Below are 26,429 nucleotides of genomic sequence, written 5' to 3' on the forward strand. Positions count from 1 at the left end.
AATAAAATCACTAGAATATACGGTCACAAAAAACGACAAACACATTTGTACAATGAAGCACAGATTACAAATGTGTGGACTCTTCTCAAAGTTTTTTTTCTTTTTTCCCACCAAATCAGTTTTTAGTTTTGAGGCTGGGGAGGTTTTAGATCAGGGTATGTCGTAATCTTGTCAACTGTTGCCAGCAAGGGCTACAAATAAACTTGACTTTAAATGCATATTGTATTTGTAAAATGGCAGACAAACAGTGACTGAGCCCTCGATTGAGAACTATAAGAGCATAGAAAGTAGATGTTTTTTTTTTTTTTGGTGGTTAAAAGTCAGCCTCTTTTTTCTGTTACGGTTCCGGAACAGAATCGGACTCTCAAAACAAAGCATGGACTCAGATGGATTTGAAGAAAAATAGTTTATTCATTCAAAAACGCAAGACCGACAAAGTACAACAAAGGGACGCTAGTTACAAAAACCAGGGACAAACAAATCTAATCAAAAAACGCATGCAAAAGGCAAGGAGAATATTGAACCGAAATAGCTAGCCATTAAAAAGAAAAGAAAATAGCCAAAACACGAAGGATACAAAACCGAGACTAAGCTGAGCCACAAAACTACTATGACGAATGCAAAAACGAGGTGAGAAAATACATGGCGTGAACAAGAGAGATCGAGTAGTCAACACTTGGAGACAAAGTCGTGAGCAAGGTGAAGAAGATTCCGACAAACGTTTGACAGTTTGACAGTCCATCACTGGCAGCAGGTGTGCACACTGAATGGATGGCCCACGATCGCCACCTGCTGGAGACACGCAGGAACAGGATCATGACATTTTCATGCGTGTGTGTGTGTGTGTGTGTGTGTGTGTATCCCGCTTCAGATCCTGTGTTGGAATCTTTAACCAAACAAAATGCCAAGAGGCAGTTAGAAGAAGCTAAACCAGGACACTGCGTATATTCCGTATTTTGTTTTTGATCATTTCTGTCGGTATAGACATAAGAGATCCTATTGTCCTGATAACAAGGCAACACAGCATCAACACAAAGCTGTTGTTTTAAGCTAAAACTGTTGATAGCGTAAAGATGTTTATCAATCGAACACAGTCCATAGGATATAAAAGGCATAACAAAAGATCAACAATGAATAAAATGGAATACAGTTGTATTTTATTGAACCGTTTATGTTGACCCAAATGACACATTTAATATTTTTCCATTTTCAGGACATTAGTGCTATTACACAAAAATCACCAAAAAAGTGGAAAAGTGAATGGCTCTATAAGGAAGTCTGAGTGGAATTAAGTAGTCTTAAAGTAGAGAGAGGATTTTTATTGATAGTCAGATGGGGAACAAAGTTTCATCTTTCGAAACAGGTAAGCTTGGAGGCTTATTTGAATTCTCTCAAACGTGTGTCTTCTTAACAGACAACTGGTCATTTCAGACGAAGCTTAATTGGCAAAAGCCCTACCTCATGTCATCTGTCATAAAAGCGAGAGTGGATTGACATTCCACCACAACACATGCTGTTCAATATGTGACAATTGGAATGACTCCACTCAACTACTACATCTACTTATGCATGCAAAGCATGCGCCATTTTCTTGAAGGTGAAAGTGACTCGGGTGAAAGACAAGAGAGAGTCGGAGCAAATAGGAAGTCTGCATGATGATTAAGTTAAGTGATCTTCCTCCAGCTTCTTACGTGAGCAGCACAGGTAGTAGTGAGATGAATCTGTCCGCATTGTTCTCAAAGGAGACATCACTTCACTGTCATTAAGTCTCACCACTATAAAATAATAGAGAGACTTGAGACTGGTTCCAAATATACTCTTTGTGCTTAACATTAAGTGCAGGTTATAGTTTTTCAGTTGTGATTTCGGTGAAATTGTACTCGAGAAGCATTTTACGTCATGTCATGTTTGATTGAGTCATACAGGCTACATGTTACATTAAATGTAAAAAAGGTCTTAAATTACAAATCTTGGTCTCATTTTTTACACGCCCAAACCTGACATTTTTATAAACCCTGCCTGGGGAGCATATTTATTTAGTTGTTTATGTATTTATTTGGGATTGATTTGTTCATGCTGTTAAAAAAAAAAGTCGAAAGTATCTCACTAGTTATTCAGCACTTGACTTCACTTTGTACTTACTCTTACTTAAGTAAATATTTAAAGTGATTCTTTTTACTGTCACTTGAGACATGTTCTGAAGCAACAGTACTTTGATTTCAATACAATTTTTTGACTACGCTACCCACCTCTGATTTCTTGTAAAATAAGTGTGGGATGCAAAAAAAAAGCCCAAAATTAAACAGCGCCGCCCTGTGGTGATTTCAGGTATTTATTTTTTCATTTTCAGAGCGCCACGGTTGTCTCGCCACGCAAAGGATGATATCGGGAGACAATTGATCTGGAAACCATTTGAATCGTAACACAATTTATGTTTATGGATGAGGAGAGAGGAGCGTTGGCGCAGAGCGCCGATGCGTATTTGGAACCGAGAGTCGCCGCTTGGAATTGAAATGGATTTCCATGGGGCAGGAGAAGTGAATCAATCTCTTTTTTTGTCAATAGATGCTACAGCTTCTTGTTGACTTTGAAATTTAGCTTGTAGCCGACGTGTGCACATTTTGAGCATGATGTCTCTGATCCACTGGTTAAAGGACACTTTGATTCTCTCCTCTTTCATCTCAAACTGCTTCAAACAACAAAGCGTGTGACGGAAAAGTGGTTAGGACTGCACGACTGTCCGTGTTTTATGTTATGTGTTGTGTATATTATTTTACTTTATGTTAACTGTTTTGTTAAGCGCTGTTGTGAAAGCGCTATATAAATCAGCATGTATTGTATTGTATTGTATGTATAAGAGAATGAAGAGATGATCATTTTACATGTAGTCTATCTCATGCCGTATGTGTTTTCTTTGATACGTCACCACAATGTCTTCCGAGAAACTTTTCGTAACGTCGTTCGACATGTTTGGTCGCTAAAAATCTGGTTTGGTCCCGCTAACTTTGTCTGTTTGGCGACTGAATGCCACAGCTGTGGCCAAAGGTTTTGAAAATGACACATGTATACATTTTCACAAAGTCTACCACCTATTCTTTATATATATATATATATATATATATATATATATAATGGCAATTTACTCTAACGTCGCGGTCCCTGTCAGGTGTTTTTGCACTTGCGAATCCTTCACCTACACAACGCTATCAACAAATTCATTTGATGATACGTAGTGACTCGAGAAGAAGAACCGTTTTAAAGAGTGATCAGATGGATTTCAATAAATTGCAAAGTCATTCGCCGTGAAAATGAGTTTAACCCGTTCAGGGACAGTGGTTACTATTTTGTGGACAGCTATTCAAATGTTTTCTCTTCTATTAATTAATCTGAATGTCACAGTTGCGCATCAACCACTATAATGGACCTTATGTGTGTTGCCATCCACTGCCATTATTTTTTTTTCATCCCTAAAGACTAATAAAACCCCTTGAGAAAAAAATATGGAGGTTATCATTGTTTGTGCATGAAAGGGTGAATTGAACCTGAAGGAGAGAGATCCAATTGCTGTGAAGAAGGCTTCGAGGGCCCAAGAGAGTCCAGAAAACACCAGGACTGTCTTCGAAAGTTAATTCAACTGCAGGATCGGAGCACCACCAGTGGAGAATTTAGTCAGGGAATGGCAACAGGCAGGTATGAGTATGAGGCAAATACTTTTGGAGGATTGCCTGGGGTCATGAAGGACAAAAAAGAAGCCACTTATCTCCAGGAAAAATATTAGGGACAGACTAATATTCTGCAAAAGGACTGTGGTGAAGTCAATTTGTTTGATAAATTCCCTGTCTGATTTTTTTGAGGCATCAAAAAAAGAAAAAAAAACACTTGTTGGGGGAAGAAAAGCGGAGCAATACAATTGTCATGAAGGGGCATTTTGAAGGAATATGCAACTGTAATTCAGGTGGTATAAACTTGAACAAACTCCCGTCTGCACCTCTTCAGTGTGCTAACCGTTACAATACAATACTGCTCAGACAAAAAAAAAATAAAATTCTATCAGTCTTTTTTTTTTAACCCATTTAAGGTCAGAGATTACTGCAATGGACAACTTATCAGGTTACAGGGTGCATGACAGGGATAATTTCATTTCCGTGGCCGTCAATTGCCCCCAGAAGAAAAAAAAAATCAAGTGGGCAAGATAAGAATTAGGAAGGCCCTTCCACAGAAGCACGCCGACCAATCCGATTGTCTGGAAAATGCTGATCAAACCACTGACGTGTGATAATGAGAAATCCATTTTATGAATCCTCTGCGCTTTATTCAAACAAACATTTGAAAAAATAACGTCAAAAAAAAATTGTTTTTTTTTTGGGGACTATACTGTACTTCCAACAATTTTTTTCCTTTACGTTTCTTTGTCCTATACTGAATTACAATCAGGGACAACGCGTAGTAACCAAATCTATTGACAAATGTCGAGAAAACCATTTTAATTGTCATGCTCACAAATTCATGTTTTTTGATATGCTTTCATTGGTGAAAAGAGAAAACACCCAACATTGCTGACACCATGGATTCCCGTGCATAGAAACGAGATCAGAGGGCATCAGTCAGACACAGAGCATCTTCATTTTTTTTTTCTATTGATGAACAGTTGGAAAAACATTGGCAGGGCAGTTTCATTTCTGAAACAACATGCAGCGTTTCCAAATGTCAAATCTCCCCCCCCCCCCCCCCCAAACTGAAAACACAACCAACACCTTTGCGGTTCCATCAAAAATACAAAAAATGACTAGTAAAACCTCTCCTTGTGTCAGTCAAATCTATTTGCCCTTTCCATTTGAATTTCATGCCACAACAAATGCTACCAGACATGCTTAAAAGGAGACGCCTAAATGGAAAATGTCACTCGTCAAAGTGTCTCATTTCCCTCTCGACAGGGTGTCCCCACAATTGACTTTCGGACCAAATTGAGAACAAAATATTGTTTGGAAAAAGCTACACCATTCATGCTCACAACCCGACTGAGATCCAGTCTGCTTTTTCAACGAGTGTCAAACATAACATTTTGCCCGGTAAACAGGCACCACAGAAATGTAGTGAAAGTCTTGCTTCACAATATTGCCCTGAAACAGATCCAACTTGCGTGGGACGGCTCTGCACATATTGACGAACTCATCAGGAGCATTGTGCACAAATACACAGTAGGGACGGTGAAAGTGATGCGCGCTTCAGGAGCGCATTTGCATAAAACGACGGCACCTGGCTGCTGTGACAAGGAACGCTGTAGCCTGTCGCATTCGTGTCGGTGTACTCCTGTCATCTGCTGCTAAATCTCGGCGGGTAAACAGTCATGTCAGTCGAATGACAGCATGACAGCCAGTGGAGCGTCAAGTTGTCGTCTGTAAACACAACCGTTTATGCTTTTGCTCACTTTTATCCACAGTTTTGCTTTGTTAGATTAATAACATACACATGAATGAATTTTAGCCAAATTACTATAGTTGAAACATTTGCTGCCGGGCAGCACGGTGGGCTTGTATTTTAGCACATCAATCATTCATGTCCATTAAGATTAAAAATATTTCCCATAAATACACAAATATAATCTCGATGGTGTTTGGAAATCATTTTTAGATGAAGAACAACTTCACGGTGTTCCCTGCTATATTTAAAGCCCTGTAAGTAGTATTTTGTACTCTTCTCCTGACTGATACCTTTGTACAACGAAATTCCTCGGATGGTGCCTGCATCTGGAAGTTTGGTGCTGACCATGTCTTATCCTACAAGTGACTACAAAAGTACAAAAAAAAAGCCATCTCATTTATTCGATGAATAACAATCTCTCGAAAAATCGGTAAATGGTATGCTGACTTTCATTTAATTTGAGGTTGACTATGATTGGTTTCGATATTCTTCAAAAGTTAAATTCGGTCAAAATGTGTGGAAAGAAAGTGACAGTGTTGTTGTTGTGTGAGTGGTAAATATTTTTTTTTTCAGGCCTCAATGTTGGTTCTGTCGTATATTTTTTGACAACTGGGTTGCTGTCATGGCTGATTTCCATTTAGACCACTAGATGGCGTCAGAGCACCCTTTGGTGACGAAGTTACCGCAGCTATTCCCATCCGTTCAAACGCAATTTCTGGAATGATGAACCCTTAAAGGACAAATAATTTGGTATTTTCACAAATGATGGTGGACAAGAAGAAGTATGCACACTCGCCTAGCTGTTATGTGTGACCGAAGAATGAATATCGGAAATGCACATATTTATATGGAGGCCCCAGCGCGCTGGGGATTGCTTTGACGTCCTGCAAAAACCTGAAATCTGAATGGATTGGACAGATGTTCTGATTTTCTTATTTAATAAATGGGTGTATCAGGTGTGTGTTAACTATCTAGTTTCATTTATTGGTCCCAAAAATAATTTTTGACTGACCACACACGTATAAATGTACATGTTTAAATAAATCCTTTGCCAACAATTTTTAGTGACACTGACAGGAGGGACGGGACAGTCCACAAGATGGAAGAAGTCAGAGATCGGATCAAGTTAGGCATGTGCAAATCTCAGGTCAAAACACACAAGTTCCAATTTTATTTTTCTTGGGCAAGTTATGTGCAGTCCGTTGATAAGTACAGTCTCAAGTCAAGTGATTATGAATGCAGTGGTCTTCACAAATAGAGATGATCAAAACAGTCAAATATTGTCATTATGGGCAAATGTATCGTGTATGTTTCACACCTCTCAAAAACAATGTACCCGAATTGAACACCATTTCAATCCAAAAGTGTTTTACACTCCAAACAATTGCAGCTAAACCTATTCAACAATGACAAGAAGAAGATTGGTCATTTACAAATTGTTGCAAATCAATATCAAAATTCAATTTATATTTGAAAGAGTCTTGGTCTGGAAACATGGCCTCAAATGATTTGTCATTGATCCTCATATTGCAACTGAGGAGAAATGTTTTTTGGATGACTTTTGAAATAGAGTTTTTATAAATAAATTTTATTAATTCCTAAAAAAATATTTAGATGGCAGTTTTTTTTAACCCTTACTCTTGCACTGTGTGTAAAGGACATTTCCATCAATATAAGTCCTATTTTTTCCATGTACCATACTGTTTTTGACTGAAATATGACTTTACAAACTCGAATACGTTATTAACTTGATTGTTCATTGAGCATTTCAAAGCATATTTATGATTAGCTTAAGAATCAACGCACTGTACAGTCAAAGTCAGCAACAATGACCTTGGTATCAAATCAAGCTACCTTAGCTAACTAACTGTTAGCTAGCTAACTTCTACAGTACGAATTTGAGAACGGGCTAAGTAATTATTAATGTAGATATTTACTGGGCAGAATAGGTATTCAAATGTGATAAAAGTGTGTTGCAGTCTCGCTGTTCACTGTTTTCCAGCAAACTCATAGTTTGCATAGCTGTAAAACTGCCTCATACAAACATCTCCCTCACTATGGTGTTGCAGTAAAATCTATGACCCATCAGAATTTGTGATCCTAGGCCTGTGTTTGAAAGTTCCACAGCAAAAGTGAAAAAAAGAATATGTACATCAATACATACGTTAAAAGTGTCGACTAGCTTTCATCTGAATTTGTAAAGCTCATGCTCCTGACAGCTTTTGGCGAAACATTATTCTGAAGTGACACCGAGTGGAAGGAAAAGATATCTTGTCACGAAGTCCCACTCATGTCTTTGATTCAATAAAATCATCTGAATCCATATATATTTTTGAAGTCGACCATACTGTACATCTACTTAATAGATTGTACATCGACTTCCAAAATGTATCTGGATCCACCGGATTTTGTGCAACCACTTGAAGAAAGAAACCTGGGTAAATTCTGCACTTTTTAGTGAACAGGTATCGGCCCTGACACGAGGAATATACCAACTCACAGTTGACCCTAAGTTTGCGGGTTTGTTACTCAGCTTTTTAGTGTCTTTTGTTGGTTTTTTAAATAAATGAATACTATGCAAGTAAAATTTGCCCAAAACTCTTGTGAAACTTGCAAAAAAATTCAGTTTACTTGTAAGTAAATAGCTTTCCAAATTCTTTTTCAGTGTGCGATAGTGGGAGTAAACCTTGGATCAAAATCTCTTCACTCAGCATACATGAGGCTCAATGTAAAATATAATTTAAGCTTCTATCAAATAAAAGTTGACTTTAATCATTTGGAGTACTAATAATCCACTAGTTGACTAACATTTACTTATATTTTACTCTCTCCGAGTGTAAATTTTACTTAGTTTAGACAGGGACCAAATAGAGTCTTTTGAGAGTAAAATGTAGTCTATGAAATTGACTGTGTGGCTTCTGATGACCTTTTTTCATCAAGATGCATATACCAGATGATCAGCTGTTCTGTGTCAGGTTCGAAATGAACCAAATAATATTTAGGATCCCAGAAACATAGACACCAAAAAAAAAAAACCTCCGTAACAAAAAAAAATTGTTTTACAAAAAACCCAAGCGCACCGACAAAGTATGAACAGAAATCGCGGGTCAAATAAGAACCAGGGAAAAAAACAATACAACAACAAAAAGCGCTTGCAAAAGGCAACGAAATACTTACCGAGAAAAACAATGAAAGTCAAGAAGCCAATTCACACGTAAGACAAAAACAAAGTCGAATGACAAAACAAGAACTGAGGTTACAAAATGGGGTACTAAGGGAACAGAACGACTATGACAATAGCAAGCGGTCTAGAAAACAATCACTTGAGCAAGAGCAGCAACGAGCTCAACAAAAATCTGACAAACTCCAGGCTGTTTTTTAGTCCATAAAAACAAGGCTAATGATAATTGGCAGCAGGTGTGTACGCCGAAGGAAAGGCACTCGTCTGCCACCTGCTGGAGACCCACAAGAACAGGATCATGACATTTTGCAAGTGGCCCGTGAAGTCACCCATCCTAAGACTTTGTGACTCCTCAGTTTGGGCTTAAGGGATATGAAGAGAAAGGCTTTATGTACTCAATATTGCGTGCAACCCTGCATTAAGCTAAAAAATGGATTAGTGGCGCAAAATGCATGACCACTCCAGACATGCTGAAGGGAGTCTGGACAGAGCTTGACAATTAGATCGATGTTTCCAGAGTAACGAGAGGGGTGCACACTGAGTGTCTGTCATGCCACCCTTAACAACAAGTGTCAAACTCAAGGCCCGGGGGCCAGATCCAGCCCGCCACGTCATTTTATGTGGTCTGCGAAAGCAAATCATGTGTGTTAACTTGCATGATCCTTGCCAAAATTTGGACCAAAAAGTCAAATTGTCATGTGTACTAGATAATATTGAGATTTTGCAATCATTTTGTTATCCTGTTTAGACTCACTTGAACAATAACTGAACTATTATAGTTGACTGATTTCCAAAACTAGTAATCAATTCATTTGTTTTGGACAAGTAATAATGTAATGACGGGCGGCCCGGTAGTCCAGTGGTTAGCACGTCGGCTTCACAGTGTGGAGTTTGCATGTTCTCCCCGGGCCTGCGTGGGTTTTCTCCGGGTGCTCCGGTTTCCTCCCACATTTCAAAAACATGCATGGCAGGCTGATTGGACGCTCTAAATTGTCCCTCGGTGTGAGTGTGGGCGTGAATGGTTGTTCGTTTCTGTGTGCCCTGCGATTGGCTGGCAACTGATTCAGGGTGTCCCCCGCCTACTGCCCGAAGTCGGCTGGGATAGGCTCCGGCACCCCCCGGCGGTTCGGAAAATGGATGGATGGATGGATAATGTAATGAGACAATTGAAACGTTTTTGAAACGTCATAACGGCCTTCCGGGGGAAGACGTAATTCCAAAGTGCCTTATGACAAAATTAAGCCTGACACCCCTGCGCTATAACATGAAACTCTGAAAACATACAACAGTAGCTACAAACTGTGAAGTAATTTTGTGCTAGATTCTGTGATGAGCAGTGTATTGGTCCATAAAAGAAACACTTTAAACAGATATTTGGCACAAGATTGTTTTTCTTGTTTATTTATTTTCTTGCTGTCAGATTTAGATCTTGGAGCTATTAACCCTTTCAGGGACAGCGGTTACTAAAGTGGGCAGCTTATCATGTTCATCAGGTTCCAGGGTGCATGAAAGGGTTAAAGTCTGCTCTGGGCAGTTAATAAAATCATGATAGACGAAAATCTTTTTAATTAATCATTCCAACCAAAAAAAACCAAACTGCTAGTACATACTCAGCAACATCAAGTGTTTTCTTTGTGTCCCAAAACTACATCATTATCATAAATATGATCCTCGACATACACACTGATCGAATTGTGAGCCGTTCAGAATTTCTTTCTTCACGTCAAATAGTCTGTCAGCCAACACAGTAGCAGGCACGACTTGCGCTTCAACGTCCCTTCCGGGCCGCAACGGAAAATTATTTCTCCAAACACGTCACTGCCTTTTCATTGATGAAATCTTCTTTTTAATTCTCATTCGATGAACACTTCACGAGAGTACCGTGTTTTGACTAAGCGCTGACACATGGAATGTATTCTTGGACATAAAGAAAACGTGGATTAATTCCCCACTTAAGGCGGATCTCCTTTGAGCAAAAAATCTAAAAGAGAACAAACTATGTCCATAATCCAATTCATTTGTGTTTGTCGTCAATGAGTCCATTGCGAAAGAAGACTGAAATTGTAACACTGCAACATAATGGTGAGCAGGTGCCTCGCCCTTGACCAAATCTATTGCGTATTATCTAAATAAATTAAATCCGCCCATTCATGCAAAATGATTCTGAAAATTGTTGACATTTGGACTGAGCTCATGGTCAGGAGGAGTGTGAGCTGATTTTGGCACGAAAAAAAAAAACCTCAGATCAACCTTGTCCCGCTGGCAATGTTATTATGCGTTGAGAAATGATGCTCAGGGTTGTGTTTTAACTTACCGAGTTTCAAACAAAGCATTTTTCTGTGTAAAAAATACAGGAAATGTTGGACCCAAAAGGTTCCTCTTTACATTGGGTGTTTATTCAAGGTTCATTAAACAAACTGCCAAGTGGTTATTAATTACTCTGCCAACATTTTCCTTAGACTTGCAAAAAAGCTACGCGACGACAAAGAAGGCCACGTTTTGCTTTATTATTTTCCCTTTTTGCTCGTAACTGAGGTGAAATATCATTATATTTCTTACATTTTACAGTAACCGTCCATTTTCCTTTTATTGTAAAGGGTACTCATGGAATATGTAGCAAAATAAGATGCAAACAACAACTGCGGTGGAGTGATCTAAATACCTCTTGGAAAGTGTCAACAATTATTCGTTTTGTTTTTTTTTTAAATAGAGATGTTGAATTGGATCACTTGTGCAGGCGCACCATAAAACAAACCATCAAAACATTTTACAGTATCTATTTTCATGTGTTTAATTGTACTCTGGACAATGAAGACTTATTCAAACCATTGAATTGATGTGACTTTTGGTTTGTCAAATATATAAACAAAAAAAAAAATTCCAATCAACTCCCAATTTAGAATGGGTATAAATAACATTCCTTCATATGTCTTGCCGCCCCCACGTGGCATGTTTACTGACGATTTGATGCACGCTGCGGTTTATATGAAGCTTAAAGCTCGGACACAAAAAGAACCCTCGGATTCAACACAAAAGCTATACAAACGTTGAACAATAGCTTGAAGAACAATTTGTCATGGCGAGGCAGAAAGTATGTAATCCAGTTATAGTGGCTGTCACAACATGCCCCCCTATCCCCCCATTTAATGTGATTTAAGGAATTATGCAGTGATGTCACCACACTTGTGCAGTTTGGTATCGGCGGCGTTTAGGCTGGAACAAACTAGACTGCTTCTCCCCATCTCATGCTATTTGGCCGTCAGGGCTCACAGCGGCGGTGGCCAGAGTGAGTTCTCTTTCGGCCGTGATCCCGCATCATGGGGTTAATGGCTCTGCGTACTGGTGAGGAGACGAGGGAGGAGCGCTGCAGGTTTTGTAAAGCTTTCTGTGACGGAACATTTGAATGCGGCGTCTGTTTGTTGGAGGTGGGGAGGTGCCTGCCACTTTCCCAGCAGCCCTTGGGCCGCTGACAGGGAGATGGATGATATCTGCAGCCTGGCCGCATTGCCTCCCTCATTGCACACGTACACACACACGCGCGCGCGCGCACGCACACACGCACGCGCACACACAGAAAATATGAGTTCTTGTCTTATATGGTTCATGCCGCCTGTGGCAACAAAGCCAATATCTTACATATCGAGGGGAATGAAAGACTCACTCATGAAAAAAAAAAAGAGGAAATTGGAGGATTCCTGCTTTGTTTGTTTGTTTTAACGCTAACATTTCGCGTGTACACAAAGAAAAAGAGAAAACGTGATCTTTTGCGAGCCGTTTATTGAGAGTACAAACCTCTGCAAGAAGAAATACATCGAAGTGGCGGTTTTAAAATGGCACACCGGTGCGTCCTACCTGACTCAGCACATCATAAAAAAAATGAATAATAATACAGATATTCTTACACATTCTTTTACTAACTTTATTGGACTATTTAACATGGACTGGCAGCAACATTCTTACCACTTGCTCTGTCGAATGAGATCAAATAATAGAACTGTGTAAAAAAGATCTATCTTTATACAGTCTTGATTTACTCTGTAAATAAAAAAAAAACCCAATTACAGTACCATTGTTTTGTGTCATTTTAGTGTCAGCTTTTTACCATGAAAGGGTCAACATATAACAAATAACCTGCCATGCATGGTTTTTTTTGGAATGTGGGAGGAAACCGGAGTACCTGGAGAAAACCCACTCAGGCAAGGGGGAGAACATGGAACCGCCACACAGGAAGGCCGGAGCCGGAATCGAACCTTGCACCTCTGCACTGTGAGGCGGACGTGCTAACCAGTCGAGTACCGTGCCGCAAAGTCTAAAAGAGTTCAAATCTGGGAAAAAGGGCACGTTAAAGTTGTTCCTGAAATTCAACAAAGATCAGCAGGAAAATACATAATACATAACAAAATACGAGCCACTATAGAATGTGACATTGGAGAACTCATGACGGTAGAAATTTAGCAAGATTTGTTTGCTTAACTCCTTTGTACCTTTTCGGGGAATTAAGGGTCCAGCTGTCGGTTAATATTGAAAAATTCAACTGACTATTACAGTGGTACCTCTACTTATGAAATTAATTGGTTCTGGAAGAAATTTCTTAACGAGAACATTTTGTGAGTAGGGAGGCATTTTCCGTGTAAATGCCCTAATTCGTTCCAAGCCCCCCCATCCTCCCAAATTCAGACAAAAATGTTTCCTAAAGCATAAAAGTGCATCAAAATATGGAACAAATAAAATTAGATCATTGCGCAATAAATGAGAGTTGTGCACAATGTAAAAAACAAAGAATCGAGTAAAGAATAAAAATGATGGTCATTTAACTTTTGTGTCCTCATCGTTTTTTGCCCTCTTTAGTTTATGTTCTCTCCCAGAAGTGTTTTTTTGCCTGGCGTTTTGTAAAGAACTGATCCAAGAACTTTTGCTTTTGTTGGCTTTTAACAAAAAATTTCCAAAGCAAACAACAGCATAGTGAGAGCTCACCTGACTGGTGAGCACTTTTTCTGGGTGCTTCACATTTACGTAAAACTATCGGAACGCCTCATGGCCCGAGGGGCGAATGACAAGGACTCTGCATAGACACATATCTATCTACACATCTTGACATATTCTGTGGAGGTCCCTCTTAGCCAATGGGATGCCAGGATGATGCTCAGTAGTAGCCAATGGCAGAGCAGCTATAAGTATGTTGCGTTCAGGAAACTCTGAGCTGCGAGTAGCAAGACAGACTGCATTTTTACCTTTCGTATCTTGAAATTTCTTTCGTTACAAGAGGCAATATTTTCCTGTTGAGACGTTGACAATTTCGTATGAAGAGATGTTCGTAAGTAGAGGTACCACTGCATTATATTTGTAAAGCAAGATATTTTTGCGCTGATATCATCAGACAGTGGTCACAAAATGGCGGCCGGTTAATGTGAACAGGACAGCGTATATAGCGACCGTTCAGGAAAGCGTATCGATGCTTTTCCTCTTCTCCCCTCCGGTCTGTCACCCCACCCGCTCTGTCATTGTCCTTACCGGCTACCCCGTTCTCCATTGCACTATTGATGTTTCTGCAGTTAGGCCCCCATCCAGCGGTTTTATCACCTTAGCAACAGCCGCTGCATACTGATTTGAAGCTTGGGGGTTTTGAGGCGCGGGTGGCGGTGGACTGTCTCCTCCACTTCACTTCAAATCTGCCCGGCTTTCTCTTGCATCTTCCTCCTCCTCATTCTGGAAGGATGGAAAGAAAGCAAGGCTGTTTCATGCGCCACAGAGGAGAGGGGGGAAATACGGAGGATGGTGCCGTCGGAGGAAGCGGGGTGGCGGTTGGGGGTGTCGAAGGGAACATCTATCACTGTTTTAAGTGACTGCTGTGGGACAGAGCGGGGCAAGAGGGTCATCTGGTCTCTACGTGTACGCAGTGGGCCACCTGAGCACCTTCCAAAGGACTCGGGCCGAATTATCTCATGCAGACTTATAGCAGACTGACTTTTATTCACTTATCTCCAGCCAAGTACTTCGAAAATCAACAGGATCCTCCATCTAACACTGCCAGCCACAAAGAGTTGTGTCTTACCTGTGACCAGAAAAGAAGGACAAGCGCCTCATCTCCTATAGGCGGAAAAACATAATGAAAACAATTTAGCCGGTGTGAAAAAATATATATACAGTATATATCAAATATAGAAGTGCATTGCATCTACTCTTACAACAAAAATGTCCCTCGCTAAACAGCAGATCCATGACAAAAATGCTCTTTTAAATATGGACAAAATACGCGCATCCATTCAAAATATGTGCTCTTAGTATTTTTTCTTTTTGAAAACAGATTTCTCAACGTCTAAAAGATCCATTTTACTAACACAACAGCAAAGGGTTTGAAGTAAAGAACAAAATACAACTTTTTTTCCCCCTCCAGTGCAAAGAGCTCTCTTGCATAAAATTGACCTTTTGTGGACGACACAAACCCGCTGAACAAGAAACCAACAATAAGTGCAAGAACTCAGGTTGTACTTTTTTTTCCACAAACATCAACTCAAATTATAACTTTAGGAAGGTGCAACGTTTGTGTTGGATATCATGCCATAGCCGCAAAAAAAAAAAAAAAGGCCTACTCACACTGTAGCAGTGGTTCTTAACCTGGGTTCGATCGAACCCTAGTAGGGGGTTTGGTGAATCGGTCTCAGGGGTTCGACGGAGCCGCCGCCATGGACGGAAAGACACACCCAACTCAACGTGTCAATTAGTTATGACACGCCCGCTCGGCCATCACTGGCTGGTTCATTTTGTGCACAATTTTTTCAAAAAACGTATATTTATGTCTTGAAATTTTATTTCATTTTTTCTGTTTTTAATAAATGCGTTTTTTATGTCTTGAATTTGTAAAATAATAATAATAATAATAACAAATACTTTTTTTCACTAATGAAGGGTTTGGGGAATGTGCATATTAACTGGGTGGGTTCGGTACTTCTAAAACGGTTAAGAACCACTGCACTGTAATATAAGGCGGCATAATATCCAGTGGGAGTGCAAGTAAGTCATTACTGCCATCTAGTGGTGAATGGTGATATTACAATATAAGACTACAGTTGACCCCTGCATATTTGCAGATTTCTTTTTCTTCTTTTCTTTTCTTTTTTTTAATTAATCAAGGGAATGACTGTGAAAACACTTTCTGTAAGTTTGTATTTCCAATGAGGAATTACACCTGAAATATACGTTGTGTTCTTCCAAGCCTGTCTGTTCGTATAAAATCAGGGAAAATTAAAATTTTGTATTCTCTGTAGTTAACCTCTTTATTTTCCTTCTTCAATTTCATAGATATTGCTATAGGTCATATCCTGTATTTTGTTTTTTTTGTATACACACACGCACGCATGCACGCACAAAGGATTGTTTTCTTTTTCTTTATTTTTTTTTTAAACACACTTGCTGGGTAGCTGTGGATCTTCAGAAGATTGGGTTACTTTTATTAAATATTTTCAGCCAGCAGATTGGGTTGAAGTTTGGATCTGAAGCTAGTTCCTATTTTGGACACAGTTTTGTTGTATTCTGGAGTCAATTTGAACTCTGTCATGCACATATAATGATCAACTCTAACCCGACAACCTGATAAGGTGTCCGCTGTAGTAACCGCTGTGCCTGAAAGGGTTAATGTAAGATTATCTTCGAAAATGTTGGTGGCAGCTCGATGGCTCTGTGGGCATGGGGATCAGGGTTCAAATTCCAGTCAACCAGAAATGCTGGGTAGCAATAGCCCAGCATTTGCTCTGACCCTTTTTGGACTCAGTGCTGGATTCGCTACCCAGTAATTCATTCCATTTTTTTTAAGAGTGTATTTCACGTTAAGAGTCACTTACTCTAAGATTCCCACCTCTTCTGTACACTTCATAGAAATGGAACATCACGACCACAGGTGTCATGATTTTATTACATCATACATGTCAAAAGGTTATTGACCAGGAATTTCTCTTCTTGATTATACATTAATTTGGTCACGGCATTTTTTCCGTGACAGTTGGCGACCCATCGAAAGTAAACATAAAACATGTCTTCCTTTTTTTGGTCAAATACATTTTCCTTCCAACCAGTCAGAGTAAACGAAGGCTGATACAACGATTGAGTGTTCAACCTGCCTGCTTGAACAACACAGGAAGTGTTTCATGGTCATGACCTGGTCCAGATGGGAAAACAAAATGCCTGTTCATGTTTGTGTATAATTCCACCTGAACTTATGAAATACTATTAATTAGAGTAATTCAATTCCAACATGTACGCTGACTATGAATCTGTCTGAAATGAAAAACGTGATGAATATCCGGTGCCAAGATGTGAAAAGATTTTACCTGTGGCAAACTCGAAGTCACAATCGAGTCTCAAAGCCAACCTAGAAGGCAGAGGACAATTATCCCAGCCCGTTACAGTTCAATAAGTCCATCAAGGCGCAAGCCTGAGACCGCGTTTCCCTGGCAACGCCTCTCAGGTAAATCACAGATGGGGTATGATGAGAAAAGGGGAGCTAACGTGAGACAAGGGGAGGCAGGCAGCAGGGCCCGCGGGACCGAGGCGGAATGCGCCCTCAACAAATCTGCTTTGAGAGCATCTTGGCTGAGACAAGTAGCTCATAACGTGCAGGGTCTTCTCCACTTTGTCATGGTTCCTTGCCTGTCAATCACATCTTCATCGTGAGAGTCCTCAAATCTTAGCGCATCTCTCGATTGTCCTTTCGGGTTGACAACCTCGCTTTAAACATCACTTACTGTGATCTAAGAACGCTAATTAAGTTGATCGCTTGTCCCATCCATCCCCGCCCCGAAGAAAACTTTGCCCTGGAATGCACGAGCCAACACAATTACTGGCGGCACGATGATTCGTAATCTTTAGCGGATTGCAAACAACGTTGAATCGGCTTCAATGCAGAGCTTAAGAGGCGGAGCGTAGAAAGAGATGCGTGTCCGCATATTGTCGTACAGGTGCACGTGAGCGCCGTCATCATCAGCGTGCGTGTGTTCAGGTGACTGTCTGGCCTCCTGCCGCAGTGTCTGGAAATTCAGACACTCCCCCCGCCACCCCCCCAAAAAAAACCTCCGCCCCCTCTTCTTCTTCGATGTTGCGCTGCTACTCAGCATACCTGACGTCCCGCTTCTTTTCTTTCTCCTCCTTTTTTCATCCCACCCCGCTGTGATAAGAGATCCACTAAATACAAGCAAATTTACCAAACAACAAGATGTGAAAATCGATGCAAAAAAAAAAGGGAGAGCCCCGCAAAAAAAAAAGATAAAAAAATACTCCTCATTCACAGATCAGCCCTAAATCCTAACGCAGTGGATAAAACATTAATCTGCCCTGACAACTTTTAGCAGCGAGCAATGTGGCGACGCATTTTCGAACACGACCACCTCGGAACAATGCACTCCGGTCATCTTCAGCACACACTCGTTGTTCATCAACGCTAGCCTTTTGGTTCATCGCACCTATTCAAGAACTGGACTAAGTCTACTTCCTTTTTCGTACTTCTGTTCAACATTTCGCAGGCCCTTTCATGGTTGTGTATTTTTTTTCATTAAAATGCAACATTACTGTACAGTGATCCCTCGCTATTTCGCGGTTCGTTTATTGCGGATTCAGTGCATCGCGGATTTTTTCAAACATATTCATAAAATTGTTTTAAAAAAAATCCATATACAAGGAGTACAGTACTGTATATGTTGCTCTATGTGACTCGCTGTTGTTTTGCAGCTTCTCCCGGACTGTTTGCGGACTTTTTGTGGACTTAAAAAAAATAAAAATGTTTTACCTGTATATATTAATTAGTCGCTACTTTGCGGATTTTCATTTATCACGGCTGGTTTTGGTCCCCATTAACCGCGATAAACGAGGGATTACTTTATTATTAAAATGCAAATGAAGGAATCAGTTAATAATACATAAACTGATTGATGATTTTTATATCGAATTTTGAGATGTTTAACCCTTTCATGCACCCTGTAAACTGATAACATGATAAGCTGTCCACTGTAGTGACCGCTGTCCCTGAAAGAGTTAAGGTTAATATTTTACACTGTCCATAAACAAGGGCACTTTTGTGATATATTGCAGCCTTTATATATCATCAGCTATTTATATAGAATCCAAAAATGTTTTTTGGGGGGGGGCGTTTCCTCTATTTCAACACATGTATTATCAATTTAATGGAGAAGAAAACAAACAAACAAACAAAAAATGCAACCAAATGCGAATGAATTAACCTTGAGAGCTTTCGCCCAATTCATTAATCATAATCATTCATCGCCCCCCCCCCCACTTCCCGCGCCACCGATGGAACGTTGCTTTTGACGTAAATGAGACGTAAATGTACCATTTGTTCAATGCAAATTAGTTTGACTTTCACCTAAGTAGTCATCGCCGGCGTGTCGTATTTACAAACTAGCTGGGGACCAATTTTTAATTTTTTTTTTTTTTTTTTTTTTTACAAGGTGATATTTATTGGCAGATTTCACCCAGCTCACTGCTTTTTTTTTACCGTTGAGGGAGCCGCTGATGATTTCATCAGAGGGCTGGGTGCTGCCAGACTTGACTGCGTGTCAGACAGAGCCTAATAAAACTGTCTGGCTGTTTTGTGGGCACCAGCTCCGCTTTGGCTGCGGCGCATCTGACTGCTCAGCACTTGTCGCACTGTGCGTGGCTGTTCTGTATTCATGGGGCATGGCGTCCCTTCAGCTGTTGCTGGGGGGTTAGGGGTGGAGGGGGGCTATGTAGCATAGACACTGTCTGATGATTTGGCATCGGCGATGCTCGCTAGGAATGAAACCAAATGGGAAACGGAGGAAGAAAAAAAAAAACATAATTAGACGGCGTAAGATTGGAGACAAAGAGATTGAAAGAAGGGTACGAACAATGTTTGGCGCTACATAATGTGGATTTAAAGCCCGAGGAGTCGTCAAACGAGGTCGAGCTATAAATGACGAATTACCTCACACCTTTGAACAGCGGTGAGATTTTTTTTTTTTTACCCATTACAGCTAATTTATTGTAATGACACACCTATGGTCATGTCCGTAAGAGGCCAATTCCATGTTCTCATTTGCCTGTTAATATCCAACCTCATTTTCTAACCAGGCCTTCCTGATCAAGTCATATTAACAGCCCCAGTTTGAATGTGGATTGACAAAAACGACTAACTTGGTTTTGACATGACGTGGCAATGAATCATTCGGACATTAATTGTCAAATGAAGAGAGAAAAAGAATTCCAGCTTTGCTTCCTGCGCAGTTTAACAACAGTTTAAAGTTTAACAACACGATATACACAAATACCATTTCCTGACGAATGTCTTCAATTCTTTTACTCTTTCTGTCTTAGTTTGTCGCTCGGTTAACATTATACATTAGGATTTTTTTTTTTTTTATACAAAAAAGACATTGCTTTCTTGTGTCGAAAAGAGCAGCAGATGTTTCGTTATAGTGTCAGAATGAAGGTGGAGGGAACACTTGGGAGGAGTTGCCTCAGTCCAGATCACAGCTATTGGCTGTGTCTCAGCATTTCTATGCTGCGGTGTCAGGACTTTATCAGCATGAGTCTGGGGTGTGGTGCTGTCCTTCCTCTCCTAATCTTCATGACATTTTCCTTGCACGCCAATGTTGCAAAACATTCCGAGCGATGTGTAAACTCGTTGGCTGGCGACCAGTTCAGGGTGTACCGCCTTTGCCTCTCACCCAAAGTCAGCTTCGATGGACTCCAGTGCGTCCGCGATTGACGTGAGGATAAAGGGTACAAAAAAAACAAAAACGGATGGATGGATGTACCGTATATACTCCGGATTTCATGCTGGATTTTTCACGTAATAAAAACACAACGCCAATCCGCAGAGACATGCACATTCCATTCATGTGATCACAGCCATCCCGCTAACATGTGATGTCCTTTCCTTGAGCGAAATCATAATTCTTTTGTCTATTTCAGCCAGCGCCTGAAAGTCGATTGTGCCCTCCGCCCGCATCCCAAGAGCCTAACCCGTGATTTTTTATCAAGAGAGCTCACAAGTTAGGGTCTCAGGGAGCAGGTGAAGTACGACAGAGTCTAACTGAGGGGCTGCAGTCTGCTGCAAGACACCATTGTTCTTCTCGACTTACAGTATATTCATACGCTTTCTTACTATCGTGACTTAAAAAGGAGTCTATTTATGCCCATTGCAAAATATTTGCAAATTTTATCCAGTCAGCATAACTCGACCAGGAGGCTCAGTGTGATTCTTCGTAATGACAGACATACGAATGCTTCCTCATGCAAAATATAACAAAAGAAAAAGCAGCATCAACAGCAAAGAAACACAAACGGCTTCGATTTGTCGCAGACGACATGATGACAAAATGATTTTCCCAATTGCGCCAAGAGCGAAGCAGAGGCTCAGACAAACACACAAGCCCGTGGCTCTGTGCAACTCGCCTTTTGTGTTTGAAAAAGGAAAAGCCCCTGCAGCCAAGCAGCCTTTGTGTCCTCGAGCATCGGCCGTTCAACAGTCGACACACGCGAGGACGGCACGACCCGGACCCGTCCGACAGACGGTCCGCTCACCTTGACTAATAGATGCCGAGCCTCGCAAAGTGAAAACCCCTGAGTGTGTTCGATACGTTTCATTTTAAAAATAACAATTCAGTATTTCTGGGACGATATTGAAGCTGCTCTTAAAAAAAAAAAAAAAAAACGGAATTAAAAACAACCCCAAAAAAAAACATCTAGTCAAGACTAGTGGCAAGTTCAAACTATAACAGCTCACCAGAAAACGGTCTCGCCGTCAAGAGGAAAGCATGGCAGGTAATCACTTGGCATCAATCAGCATCTTAAACAGTGACTCGAAAAACTAAACACGCACTGCGGGTATAACCTACCAACCCATAAATGGATGTCATGAAATGGCAAATTGCTCGAAATATTAGCGGATAAATAATGAAGACATAGTATCATGTACCCAAACGCATCAGACCCCCCCCCCACCCCCCTTCCTCTTTTCACCCCATCTCATCCAGACTCCCTCCCGCCACCCGTCGCTAGCCACCTGGCTCCTCCCCCTCAGAGAACAAAAAAAAAAAAAAAATCACATAGACGTCTGACTGTCTCCTTTTCTCTGGGGAAGGCCAAGCAAAGTGCAAGCTTCCGGAAATGAATGCTCTGCGCTGCCCCAGAACGTATTGCCTCGCGCGCTCACTCTTCTGCCTGCCACCGACTTCGGCTTTTTGCGAATCCTCCTTTGAGCTCTGGATGACGAAGTACGGGGGGTGGGGTGGGGGGGGGGGGAATGCGGCAGTAGAAGAAGGTGCCAAGGGTAGAAAGACAGAGTTAGATGAAGAAGGAGGGTGACGCTGAGGTGTCTGTGAGGGAAGTGGCCGCCAGATGCAGGACAGTGAGGTTGGAAGTTCCCTTGCCCGGCAAGCCCCCCTCCCCTCCCTCTGCCGCATCACTCCATCGCAGTTGTTGATTCACCGGCTCCATCTCAGCGCCTTCACCAACACTACAACCACCGCTCCCCGCCTCCCTGCTCCAGACATTTGGGGCAGCAGACATGTCATGACACTCATCAGCACTCGCCTCCTCCGCCCCCACCCACACTTTCATATTTCCACCTCTTCCCACTTCCTTCAGCATCCGACACGACGACAAGCTCCCGTCACAGATTTAAAAACAAAAAACAAAAAAACATTTGCTTCCTCCAGCTGCTTCTGCCTGCCGCCGCATCCCGCGACCTCGCAATCCCCCAACCGCCTCCCCCATCCCCCATTTGACCTCTGCTCCCTGACCCCGAACTCTCCAGCATCCACTGCCCTCCACCTCTTACCCCCTCCCATTATTACACCAGGTCTGTACCTGTCTGCTTGCCTCTGCTGTCTGTTACTCCCTGTCTGCAGCTGCTTGCCCAAAGTGAGCTACTGCAGCAGGAGTCTGCAGCGACAGCCCTTGCACTTTCTCTCCCTCCCTCTCTCTCTCTCTCTCTCTCTCTCTCTCTCTTACACACAAACACACACCCTCCATCCAGCCTTAGCTGGTGAACAAGTTCCACCCTATGCTGATCAATTTCTTCTCTTTTCTCAGACAATCACAGACTGCAGCAAAACTGTCTGCCTGTGGAAGCGGAGGGAGGGGAGGTGGGGCGGGGGTGGGGGGTTGCACATTTAGGGATTGCACATTCTCAAAGCACGGGGCCTTATCTGTCACGCGTAAATAACTATTGAGCAGATATTGCTTCGAATTAAGCGCAAACTGTCGTCTGAGAAAACGCACACAGGAATAAGGGGCGCGCGCAACGGACAGAAGTCGCAGCTCACGCTCGAGCAAGAGCAGACGCGAGTGAATCCAATAAAGAAAGCCCAAAGCAGCTCGAGACAGACACATTTTTGCTCAGCGATCAACAATCGAGCATTATGGACAGAGCAAGTCTCCAGATAACAATGTAGACGAACAAACACAAGGCGATAATACTGTAAATATACACGCATAGGCTAAAATACAATAAGTTGAAAAAAAAAAGAAAAAAGTCAACGTTCACGTTTGAAATTACATCTGCGCTTGACAGCTTGTCCGAGTCTCAGCCTTTAATTGCTTTCAATACCCTTGATAGATTTGGGCTATGACCCCCACTGTGACATCGAGGGGGCAGGGAGTGAGATCTGCAAGTATTATCATTGATTGATTATGCCCTTTAATAAGGGCGGAAAACCACAGCGTCCTTAAATGCTGCTGCGGCTATTTTGCGGTCGAATTGGAAAATGGCGGGCATTTTCTGTATTCGTCTACCGAAAAAGAGCCAGCCAAGTGCAGAAGACGTGTGCAAGTAAATCCTGCAGCCAATGTCAAAACCGTGGCCAGGTTGAAGTCTATGGTGGTGGTGGTGTGTGTGTGTGGGGCGGGGGGGGGGGGGGGGTTGCCTTCGCAGATTGGCTTGGTGATAGCGGCGGTGGCGCAGAGAGGGAGGAAGGCGGGGGTTGCGAATGGCTCTCTACTGAAGCCGGCGGGGGCCAGCAGGCGACCGTATAGGTGATCAATCAGCTCCATTACAGCAGTGACACTGCAGAGTCTGGAGCTTGGCTGCGTCCCGCCCATCACCCCTCTAAGTACACACACATACACATACAGTATATTAGCCGCTTCTTGTCTAGTCTAGACTGGAAATAGAAAGCATTTGAGTGGTGGAAATGGGCCACCAGAGCCAATACCGTGCGGTGACAGATAAGCAATCCAGTCGCTGTTTCACGCACGAGACATTTTTAGATCCATTTGAACTGCACTGAGATGGAGTATTTCAAAGCATCCAAAAATAGGACAGGCTGTTTTGTAATTCTCACACCTACAATGAACCCAGATTACACAAGCCGACTTGCACTGTTTTTTTTTTTTTTTTTGCCTAACGAATCACGCTTATGAATACTGCATGTGCGCAGATTGAAGACAGACAATGGAACTATCGGATTGTGATTTTCTTAAATGAATCAGTGCAAGTGACAGCGAAATAGGGAGGCAAAAGTAGGAGGGATGAAGGGGGTGAGCAGAGGAGGAGAGTGTGTGGTGCAAGATAGAAGGGGGGGGGGGGGGGGAGTGGGAGGCAGGGAATATGTGTTGCACAACGCCTTTCCAGCCAGCCAGCCAGTCAGTCCACCAGCGGGACATTAATGACGATCATGTCTTGTCACACAAGCTGTCGGTCCCAGTCAGCAGATCTTGCCCTTGTCCCTGCCCTTCTTCAATCAATGCCATTGATTTGTCCCAGGGGTCAAGGGGCAAGAGCGTATCAATAGGAGAGGAGTGGCTGATGCAGCATTCAGAGAGGGGGCTGACTCCAGACAGATCGATGACACCCCCCACCCCCCCGTCTGCCATTGGTGTGTTATGTTTATTCATTTGCCATTTATGCCAGCGCATGTAAGGAATACATTTCATTGGCAAGACGAGCTTGAACAGCGGCACAGCTGACATCTTTCATTTATTTTGGTAGAGTCATTTTAATCAGAGAGTTTATACGGCAGCAGAGCTAGCGAACCCACTTTTCTTGTGTCAGGCAATTTGTTCCGAGGGTTTCTGCCCGTCCGTGACGTCAACAACTTTGAACCAATCCCCGTGAACAGTGCGTCTCAAAAATGAAGGCAACAATCCTCTGAAATGCAGCCATCCCACTCAAAGCTCGCAGGCTAAATCTGACCACTCTGTATCATTTTATGTGGCCCGTAATTTTTCATTGCCTTCTCTTTGAAACTATTTGCATTGTTCTCCCTTGAGAAGTGCATTTATTTCAATTTAATGTTGTTAATCGTGAGGCACAATATCAATATTACAGGGGACAAATGGGTATGTGGACTGGAGTGGTAGCAAAGCATTGTCAATGTTTGTTGTACGAGACGTTGTGTCCATCGGCGTCAGGCAGCGAAAATTTATTCTGTTAACGTTTGCGCCTTTCAGACAATGTTGCATCATTCATTAATACAACACGATGACACAGTTGCACCTTGTTTAACATGTACAGCGGTACCTCGACTTACGAACGTCTCTTCATCCAAAATTTTCAAGTTACGAAACGCCTCAACAGGAAAATATTGCCTCTTGTTACGAAAGAAATTTCAAGATACGAAAGGTAAAAATACAGTATGGGTTGCTACTCGCAGCTCCGAGTTTCCTGAACGTAACATACTTATTATAGCCGCTCTGCCATTGGCTACTTCCGAGCAACATCCTGGCATGCCATTGGCGAAGAGGTACTTCAACCTTATGTTTCTATATGTGGAGATAGATAGAAATGCGTCCACGTCATTCGCCCCTCAGGCCATGAGGTGTTCCGATTTTCGAAGGATTGTTAAAAGCCGACAAAAGCAAATGTCCTTGGATCAGTTCTTTCCAAAACGCCGGGCAAAAACCACTTCTGAGAGAGAACATGAACTAAAGAGGGCAAAAAACGATGAGGACGCAGTTAAAAGTTTAATGACCATCATTTTTTTTGTCTTTATTCTTTGTTTTTTTTACATGATGCACAACTCTCATTGTGCAATAAACTAATTTTAACATACATTTTACATATTTTGATGCTTTTCTTTCACTTTAGGAAACATTTATGTCAGATTTTTGGGGGGACTTGGAACAAATTAGGGCATTTACATGGAAAACGCGTCTCTACTTCCTCGTTAAGAAATTTCTTCCAGAACCAGTTAATTTCATCAGGAGAGGTACCACTGTATGTGGCTCCAACCATCATACCCGCTTCCCTGAGGACAACCACTACTAACGTGGCCAATGATGAAAACGAGTTTCGCTCTCTACTTTTGGGAAGAGACGCTGCTTGGAAATTGAAAGAATACTTTTTTTTCTTTTGGGGGAGGGGGGGGCATGATACCAAATGACTGCAACCCACAAATGCAGTCATTTTTAAATGGGATGTTTTAAATAACGAAAGAACCTTGAGGCTCTGGGCTCGCGGACTTCTCAAAGGGGCTATTATGACAGCCAATAGAGGGAAAAAAAAATGCCCATCTTGAACCACCTCTATCTAATCCCATAATTTATTTGTTTAACCATCCCAGAAATGAAGGCCCAGATGGAACCAATGACTTTTAGATGTGCTGCTTGAGCATTTGGACCACAGAATGCTGAGGCAGCATGATACTAAGCAGAGATACTTTGCTCCACACATCTGGATTGTGGAGCAAAGTACACTTAGTTTAGTTTAGTGGACACTTAGTTTGGTCAGTTAAAGCAGATGTTTGTAAACATTATTTTGATGGAACCCAAAGATTGTTTTCATGGCCGACTACAGTAAACGAAATGAAAAAGTGAAAACGAAATGAAAAGTAAATGGAAAAAAAATACTGTTGAG

At 41.7% G+C, this 26,429-nt stretch overlaps 1 long non-coding RNA gene across 10 annotated transcripts in view; it reads right to left on the reverse strand.

Moving 5' to 3' along the window:
* Window positions 1–387: 387 nt before the first annotated feature.
* LOC147193493 (uncharacterized) overlaps window positions 388–26,429 on the reverse strand; it is a 69,510-nt gene continuing 43,468 nt past the window's right edge. For 4 of the 10 annotated variants that reach the window (XR_015103021.1, XR_015103023.1, XR_015103026.1 and 1 more), the window contains exons 3-5: window positions 14,655–14,689; window positions 14,114–14,308; window positions 12,363–12,911 (exon numbers count right to left, since the gene is read on the reverse strand). This is a non-coding gene — a long non-coding RNA (uncharacterized LOC147193493). Of the gene's footprint in view, window positions 793–12,362; window positions 12,928–14,113; window positions 14,309–14,654; window positions 14,690–26,429 lie in introns of those variants that run through there. The other 6 variants (XR_015103025.1, XR_015103024.1, XR_015103028.1 and 3 more) reach the window with 6 other exon arrangements.

Source organism: Hippocampus guttulatus, chromosome 15 (assembly GCF_054856545.1).
Source record: "Hippocampus guttulatus isolate MCC_2025c chromosome 15, RoL_Hgut_1.0, whole genome shotgun sequence".
Taxonomy (NCBI): Eukaryota; Metazoa; Chordata; class Actinopteri; order Syngnathiformes; family Syngnathidae; genus Hippocampus; species Hippocampus guttulatus.